This window comes from Saccopteryx leptura, chromosome 5, assembly GCF_036850995.1.
Source record: "Saccopteryx leptura isolate mSacLep1 chromosome 5, mSacLep1_pri_phased_curated, whole genome shotgun sequence".
In the NCBI taxonomy this organism is placed as follows: Eukaryota; Metazoa; Chordata; class Mammalia; order Chiroptera; family Emballonuridae; genus Saccopteryx; species Saccopteryx leptura.
In genome coordinates this window covers 207425935-207435185 of record NC_089507.1, presented here as the reverse complement: position 1 = coordinate 207435185, position 9251 = coordinate 207425935, and the positions used below count along the sequence as shown (strand labels likewise).

Here is a 9251-nt window from a genome sequence, read left to right as displayed (position 1 = left end):
AGAAGGAGGAGAGAGAGAGAGAGAGAGAGAAGAGAGGAGGAGCAGGAAGCATCAACTTCCATATGTGCCTTGACCAGGTAATCCCAGGGTTTTGAACCGGCGACCTCAGCATTCCAGGTCGACGCTTTATCCACTGCCCCACCACAGGTCAGGCTAGGGTCTCAATCTGTACCCAAAACAAATGCACAAGGAGAAGGCCGGGGGGTACTCCATGGCCGTCCATGCAGGGACACGCCAGCTCCTGCTCACGTTCTTCTGTAGCATTTATTATCATCGGAAACTGTGTTCTTACTTATTTACCCCTTTATCCCAACTGGACTGGGAAGGCCACAGGGACAGTGATTTGTCGGTCTGGTTTGCCTCGGTACCAGTGCCACGCACGTGATAGGCCCTGTAGAATATTGCGTGAGGGAACAGTCTTTGCCGACTGCAGAAGGCCCGCTGTCTTAAACACTGCCTGGTACAGAGTTGGGCTTCTAGAGCACCAGGTCTGAGAGCAGGAATTTGGTTCTGTAATAGCAGGGATTATTTTTCAATCTGTGAATGAATCTACACTCGGCATCTGGAGCAGTGCCTAGCACGTGGGAAGCTATGCAATAAACAGAATGAATGAACGAATGGAAGCGGTTTTAGTCGACAGTTTCCTATGGGTCAGGGAGGAAGAAGAAGATACTAGAAATCTCCTTTTCTCTGGGCTGGTGGGATTGACATTATTCCCCACATTGGGATTCCAGAGGTCATGATGGGGACAGGGCCTGTGGATGAAGCGGGATAAGTGACCTTGTCACACGGAGAGCGGGGGAAGGACTGGAGAGGTTGAGTCAGAAAAGTCATGGGGGAAGCATAGCTTATATATCAAAGCACATTCTCAGAGACAAGGGGACTATTTCTAGAACTTTATAGAACTTAGTAGTTGTTGGACCCGGCTGCCACGGGCAGCTTGGCAGGAGAGTGAGCTCCTGGTCTGCTGGGAGCCTTGGCGGAGACGCGAGGGGGCTGTAGAAGGGATGTGAATATTGGAGGGGGCGGGACTCGATGATACAGGGTCCCTTCTGGCCTCAAGAGCCCTTCTCACACGGGTGTCTACAGCACTGCTCCCCGGGGAACAGACGGTGAGGGCCCCGTGAGGGAACCAGACTGCTCAGCCTGGCGTGGGAGGCCCCTCCGGAGGGCCCCGGCGCTCCGGCCCCGTGAGGGAACCAGACTGCTCAGCCTGGCGTGGGAGGCCCCTCAGGAGGGCCCCGGTGCTCCGGCCCCGTGAGGGAACCAGACTGCTCAGCCTGGCGTGGGAGGCCCCCCAGGAGGGCCCCGGCGCTCTGGCCCCGTGAGGGAACCAGACTGCTCAGCCTGGCGTGGGAGGCCCCTCAGGAGGGCCCCGGCGCTCCGGCCCCGTGAGGGAACCAGACTGCTCAGCCTGGCGTGGGAGGCCCCCCAGGAGGGCCCCGGCGCTCCGGCCCCGTGAGGGAACCAGACTGCTCAGCCTGGCATGGGAGGCCCCTCTGGAGGGCCCTCAGGAGGGCCCCGGCGCTTCGGCCCCGTGAGGGAACCAGACTGCTCAGCCTGGCGTGGGAGGCCCCCCAGGAGGGCCCCGGCGCTCCGGCCCCGTGAGGGAACCAGACTGCTCAGCCTGGCATGGGAGGCCCCTCTGGAGGGCCCCCGGCGCTCCCTCAGCGCTCCCGGCCTCACTGGTATGCCGGTCCACATCCACCCGACGCCGTTCGGCATTCTCCAGACTCCGGGCCTTTGCACCTACAGGCCTGTGTTCGTTCAGGTTGCCCCGGAGGGAGAATCTGAGGCAGACGTTCAAGGGCAAATAGTTTATTTGAGACTGGACCCCAAGAAGCACCGGAGTGGGGAGGGGGCACGGGGAAAGTGAGGCTGGAAGGGAGGCAGCAGTAGGTGTGGTGAGGGAGTTTAAGCCCCCAGGGCGTTTCCAGGAGCACACCTCAGAGTCACCCTACCTGAAGGGTGAGAGAACTAGGGTACATATTTACACATCAACCCCCATCAGTTGTCAGCTGAGGGCTATTGTCAGGGTGGTGTGGAAGAGTGGGGTGAGGAGGTGTTAATTTCCTAGCACCTGGTGGCCACCCACTTGGCTGGACAAAAGGCCGGCAGCAGGAGGAAGCCAGGGCACAGAGAAATGCAGGGAACAGCAGTAGGAAGTCGGCACCAGTGTGGTGTGGGGCGAAGGGCCGTTAGGAGGACACCCGGCTTCCTTCTGCCTGGAAGTCCCAGCCCCTGTGCTCTGGTTTGGATTCTTCTTCACAGCCACACAGGTTGCTCTCTGGGAATGGAGAGCCCCTGGTACAAAAAGGTCTTAGGAGTCAAGTATTGATTGGCTCCAGCTTGGGGTCCAGGGAGATTTTGGTTGGACTAGAGGATGATTCACCTGGTTGTGACCCTCCTTGCTGGGTCTGGGGATGGGATTCACTCATTTGGGCGAAGGCAGGTTGTACATGCGGCAATGGGCAGTGATAACACGAGACCGTCTGAGGGTGGATTCAGCGTCCACGCGGCCTCCCTTTGAACCGCTCGATCCCAGCCATGGTCACTGTGAAACAAATCTCCCTACTGTGTGACCACAGCTCTGCCCTGCAGGGAGAGAAGGGTTCACAGCCCTCCTCAGACCATACGATACAGGCTGCTGGCTCCTCCAGGGGCCGGGTCACTGTGGCTGCTCCCTGGACGCAGCCTCCCAGCTTCCTGCCCACCGGCTTCCGTCATGCCTGGTGGCCGCGTGGCAGAACGCAAGAGTCAGGTTCCAAAGAAGTCCCACCCTTTCCTTGTGCATCTTTTCATCCATTTTCCATGCTGTAAATCTTGAGGGTCTCCTGAGAAACAGATGCAGACAGAACAAGTGGCAGCTCTGTTCCCATGAAGTTCACAGCCTAGAGGGGAGAGGAACTTTCATCAAATAACCACGCCCGTGTGTGATCACTGTATGACGTTTGCATGTGGCTCCGCGGACTGCTTGCTAAACATTTCGGGAGGGCTGCCTAGGCTTTTGTGAACCCATCAGTGCAGCTTCAGGATGGAAAGCAGTGCATGACAGAGAGCAACGTGCTGACGGGTGGCGGCCGGTAATTACAGCTAGTGCATTATTGAGAAGCAAACACTCGGTCCTGGCCTCCCCGTTAGGAACTGCGGCTCTGGCCGAATGCTGTTAAGCTTGAACTCTGAGCCCTGAAAAGGATGCTTTGTTTTCTTGTTTAATGAAAGGTTTTAGGAAATGGAGACCTGTTACCAGGGGCATGCAGTTATTTTCTGGAATCCAGAGAGTTCAACAGATCTTAGGAGGGTGGGGCTGGTGCCAGCGGGGGGTACTTGTGGTGTGAGATGGCCCTGCTCAGCTATGGAGTGGGTAGGGACAAGGGGGGGGGGAGGGAGACCATGCTGTGTACCCCCTGCTAGGAAGCCCAGTTGAAAACATTGAGGGATGCAGCTGCTCCACTCTTTTCCTAACATCCTCTGTTTTTCCCCCCCTGTTGCTGTGAATTGCTTTCTAGTTTTCAAGAGCATAACGCAATAGCTGCTGCGTTGACAGGGCTCTCTCTCTGGGAGGCAGTGAGCACATTAACAAGAGGCAGTGCCCAAACGGGAACAGCAGCAGCCTGGACCCCTGCAGGCCATCGTGCGCTGAGGGACACTGTGCCCCGGGCAGCGTCCACACACAGGGACGCCTGGGCAGGGCTGTCCTCCTTGGACAGGGTAGGGACTGACCCTGCCAGAAACAGAAGCCATTGGGGTCCGTTTGCAGACAGTCAACTTTGGCTTGAGAGAAGCAGAATCTAAAAGAAAACTAAATAAGTGAAAACAAGTTCAGACGTCATTGAGAAGCGAGAATAACGCGGATGTTGACACTCCACTGTGTGACCTTGGATTTAAGGCAGCAGTGTGCTCTTGGGCATCTGGACATCTCTGAGCCTGTGGTTTTTCATATGTAAATATACTTGCTCAACAAATATATAAGATGAGATAACTGCATTTAGGGATAGGGGCAGCTGTAGTTTTAAGGGTCAGGCATGGAAATGGGGGCAGGGAAGGGGAGCGGTACCTGCGGCCCAGGTGAGACACAGAAAGGTGGTCAAAGGAACCTCTGCTTCGGGTATGGCAGGCACCCCAGGCCCCAGCGAGTATAGGTCAGATGAGGCAGGTTCGAAAGGCCACTACCCAAGAACATCACCTTCGAGAACCATTTAGTTCTTGGCCTCGGGGCAGCGATGGGGGTGGAAGGGAGAAGGGAGCTCACATTTCCTGAACATGTGCCGGGTGCCAGGAAGCACATCATAAACATCCATGTGCCATGTGGAGTCCCTGACTCTCCAGCTGGGGGGTGGGGGAAGAGGGAGTATTTTTGCTCTCATTGACTGATAAATGGAAACTCTGAGAGCAGAGCCCATGTGCTTGAATTTCCACAGCCAGTAGGGGGCAGAGCTGAGATTCAAACCCAGAATTAACTGCTTTCAGAATCCTCATGTTTTCCCACCGAGGGGGATAGCTAAGCTCCTTCCCAGAACTCCAGCCTCTCTTGCAGAGGATCCAGGGTGTGGGGCTGGGTCAGGAGGCACTGATTAACAGTCATATCTACCGCCAGCAATCAAGAGCCACTCTACTTGTGGCTTGGGGTGATGACTCACTCATTCTGGGTTCTCCAGAGAAAAAGAACCCATAGGACACATAGCTTTATGAGGAGGAGCTGGCTCACGGGGTTAGGGAAGCTGCGATGTCCCAAGATCTGCAGTCAGCAAGCTGGAGACTCAGGAGACCCGAGGGGGTAATTCCAGTCTAAAACCCGCAGGACTCAGGGGTTACACAGTGGGGCGGAGGTGGGGCCAGCTGGAGAACCCCTTCTCCAGACCCGTTGTTGTCTACTGCATGCATTGCTGTAGACCTTCTTGGACTTTGGGGTCCCCAAATATTCATGAAGGAGCATTTCTCATGAGTTAAGGCCACACATACTGACTTAACCAATCACAGTAATAAGAGCCAACAGTGATTGCACACTTACTACATGTGGGACATCTCTCCCTTTTTTTTTTTTTTTTTTTTTTTTGTATTTTTCTGAAGCTGGAAACGGGGAGAGACAGTCAGACAGACTCCCGCATGAGCCCGACCGGGATCCACCCGGCACGCCCACCAGGGGTCAACGCTCTGCCCACCAGGCGGCAATGCTCTGCCCCTCCGGGGCGTCGCTCTTTTGCGACCAGAGCCACTACAGTGCCTGGGGCAGAGGCCAAGGAGCCATCCCCAGCGCCCAGGCCATCTTTGCTCCAATGGAGCCTTGCTGCGGGAGGGGAAGAGAGAGACAGAGAGGAAGGAGAGGGGGAGGGGTGGAGAAGCAGATGGGCACCTCTCCTGTATGCCCTGGCCGGGAATTGAACCCAGAACTTCTGCACGCAAGGCTGACGCTCTACCACTGAGCCAATCGGCCAGGGCCGGACATCTCTTTTTAAAGGTATTTTGTAATTCAGAGGCTTATTCTTAACTGATTTAAGCCCCACCCCCATCTCGGCAACCCCTTGGTCTGCTCATCTTTCCCCATGATCTCTGACTGGGGCTGTTCTCTCCTCATCAACGAGCTCCTCCACCTGGACCTTGCATCCCATGGATGAAAGGTAATCAAATGAGATAACGCCTGTGACATCACTCGAAAGCCATAAAGGGCCACACAAATGCAACAGGTTATTATTATTATAAGTCTGTCCTATTGATGAGTATTAATGAGCTAAGGCTGCAGATTCCTGCTGCTCCTGAGACCCGACATTAACCATACGGAAGCCTCACTTTCAAAGAGAATGAGAATGAACTGGGAGACGAGGTAGAAAAATATTCGGATCCGATTCCCTCTCCTGATGCCCGGTATCTTGACCTCAGTCTGCATGAAACTAAAAGGCTGTGTGTTCTTAGATAATTACTTAAAAATAGCTGCCCTCACATTATTCCACATCTTCGTGGTCCTTTCGGAAAGGACCTGGATTTTCTCTGTCAGCCAAGTAGCATCTCTGACGTGAGTTTGGGGATGCGTGTGTGCTAGAATTGAGAGGACTGAAAAGAATTCAGGATATCCCAAGTTTCTGGAGGTCAAGGAGCGGATGGAGACCTCTGCAGCCAGGATGACATCACTAAGCTGAGGCCCGAGATACTCCGTGTCAGAGCCAGGCACCGAGCCTAGCACCAAAGCCAGCAGTTAGACGTGGTATTGTCATCATTAATCAGTGTTGAGTCTCTGACAGATACACAGGTGGGGTTTCACATCCCAGGAGCTTCCTAGTGTGTGTTTCCAGTTTGGATCTTGTCTTCCAGACAGTGGGGAGCCGGTGAAGGGTCCCAAGGAGGTAGAGGGTGTTGAGCATAAGCTTTGTGTTTTGGGGAATTTGACTGCGGTAGCTGGTGTTGGAGGTGTTGACTCGAGGCAGTTCCAGAACTCTGAGAGAGCATCAATAGTGCCTGCAGTGGGCAGGGATAGAGGCAGAGGGCTAGAGAAGGAGGTGGAGACGTGAGAGGTTTTACGACTGAATAGGACTTGCTGATTCATCAACTGTGGGAGCTGCGGGAGAGTGAGGACTCTGAGAGTCTAGGGGACCCCCCGGTTTTCTGACTTAGGCTACTGGGTGGCCAGAGCCCATCCAGATGGGGAAGGAAGGGAGAGGTGTTTCTGAGGGGGCGGGAATGAGGAGGTATGTACGCGGAGCCAGAGCCGCCTTTCCAGCGGTTGGCGTGACTCCTGGGTTCCAGGACTCTTTTAAGATAATTGCCCTGGTAGATAATTGGAGTTCATTGTGCCCCAGAGAGCCAAACAGAACATGAAAAAGCCAGATGGAACTGTAAAATTGGAAGAACCTTGAGTGATCTCTTAGTCCAACCCCTTCATTCTACAGTTGAGGAAACTGAGGTGCAGGGAGGGGCAGTGACTCAGGGAAGGCCATGCAGATACCTCATCAAGGACGTAGGTCGGGTATCTCAGCCCCCCCCCCCCCCCCCCCGCCTCCCCCCAGACCACAGCTTCTCTCCACCCCACCCAAGACGATAAGGATTGGATCTACCTCAGGCCAAAGAGTTTTACCCCAAGAAGTTAGACTTTGCTAATTACGCCAACTGGGGGAATCTTTCGGGCTCTGAGTATAACTTGTTTCCTTTTTAATGAGACCCAGTTTGTAGACATATTAGTGCACTAAGGAACGAAGGGACGTAGTAGCATCTGGAGAAGCGACCGTAGGAGGTCAGTCGCGGAGGGGGGAGCGAGCAGCAGAGCGTGGGAGCGCAGAGCGTGGGAGCGCAGAGCGTGGGAGCGCCTTGGCGGAGGAGAATGGAGGCAGCGATAGGGCGAGGCGAGGGCTGACTGCGGGGCAGGGAACACGGCTGGCTAGATGCGCTGTGCTGGGTGCGGAGGAGGGCTCCCTCGGAAGGGGAGCTAAAGAGAGTTTAAGGAAATGATAGACCCAGTTTGCGGAAAGGAACAGCAGATGGCGAAGCACCAGGAGGTTTGAGCGACAGTGGGAAGCTGTTCTCGTTCCTAGATCCGAAGGGTAAGGAGTGGGTGCAGCTATGAGAGAGAGAGAGAGAGAGAGAGAGAGAGAGCGCTGTAACTTGAGGAGCTCGTGGCCTTGCAGCGGGGAATGCAGCCATGGCCTACTCTGGTCCAGCACGGAGGGGGCTGGGAAACAAACACTTGGCTCTGCTCTGTAACACCTGCTCCCCCACCTGCGTGCTTCTCTCTCCCGCCTGCGTCTGCCATTGGTCAGACCCAGCCCCAAACCAGAGAACAAAACAGGCTGATGATAAGAGTCCCTAGGGGTCATTCTTGGGGGATTTGCAGCAGAAGGGTGGAAAGTCAGGGTGGGGGAGGCGGCAGAGGTGTGTGAGGGGCACATCCATTACAAAACTCAAATCCAGACCTCCTGCGTTCTTTATCTTGTTCTTCTAAGCCAAGCGGTGAAATCTTGTCTTGTCTTAAACCATTTTTACAGCCCCAGCTCTTTGGGGTATTAGCTCCCCCATCCACTTGTATCCGGTCAGTGTCCTGCTCAGAGCAAGCGCCCCGTGGTGTTATATCAAGTTCCCATCTCTGCCTGACCTTTAGAAACTTCCTCCCCCACCCCCACCCGGGACAGTCCCTGTGCATCTATCTGTTTGACTTCTCTCCCTGGGGGTCACAGCTGGTCGGAATCGGGGTTCTGAGAGCTGCCCTTCTTCTCCGTCACAGCATACACCATTTTTTTTCTGGACTTTGGGAAACTTCTTTTTTTTTTTTTTTTTCATTTTTCTGAAGCTGGAAACGGGGAGAGACAGTCAGACAGACTCCCGCATGCGCCCGACCGGGATCCACCCGGCACGCCCACCAGGGGCGACGCTCTGCCCACCAGGGGGCGATGCTCTGCCCATCCTGGGCGTTGCCATAATTGCGACCAGAGCCACTCTAGCGCCTGGGGCAGAGGCCACAGAGCCATCCCCAGCGCCAGGGCCATCTTTGCTCCAATGGAGCCTTGGCTGCGGGAGGGGAAGAGAGAGACAGAGAGGAAAGTGCGGCGGAGGGGTGGAGAAGCAAATGGGCGCTTCTCCTGTGTGCCCTGGCCGGGAATCGAACCCGGGTCCTCCGCACGCTAGGCCGACGCTCTACCGCTGAGCCAACCGGCCAGGGCCCTTTGGGAAACTTCTTTAAGTTTCAAGGTGTGTGTCCAACCTTTTTTTGGCCATTAGAGACTCTGAGCTGGTACGGTCACTTTCCCTCAAGGCTCCTGTCACTTATGCTCCGCCAGCCAGTTTGCCTTTGCTGGCTGTAATTAGGTCCAGAAAAGTGGGTCTCGTTGGGAGTTAGGGAGTGAGGGAGGGAAGCCAAGAACTTTTTCAGTTTCCTGTCCTCAATCAAATGAGACTCGGAGCGGACCGGTTAAGCCTCCCGTGACTTCTAGAGTTTGTCTGTTCCAGGCTCCTGCCAGAGCTCTCTGGCCATCTCTGAAGTTCCTGTCTCAGTTTCAGCCCAGAACCCCAATACCTCCTCCCAGACTCCCTGACAGCTACCACGATCTGCCCACCCACGTGTCCAAAAAAAAACAAGAACTCCAAACACCGCCTCCTTGCAGCCCCCAGTCATGTGTGAACCCAACCCAACTCCAAACACTAACTATACCTGGGTCACCACCCCTATCTTTGCCATTTTCTTTAGGTTGATTAATCCCTTGTATGGGAGACAGAATAATGCCACCCCCCCACACACTCCAAGATGTCCATGGTCTAATTCCCAGAGGCTG

General features: G+C 55.0%; 1 non-coding gene across 1 annotated transcript; it reads right to left on the bottom strand.

The window, feature by feature from the left end:
• Window positions 1-5363: 5363 nt before the first annotated feature.
• Window positions 5364-5439, bottom strand: TRNAA-UGC (transfer RNA alanine (anticodon UGC)). The gene has a single exon. It is a non-coding gene; the product is annotated as a tRNA-Ala (tRNA).
• Window positions 5440-9251: the final 3812 nt, after the last annotated feature.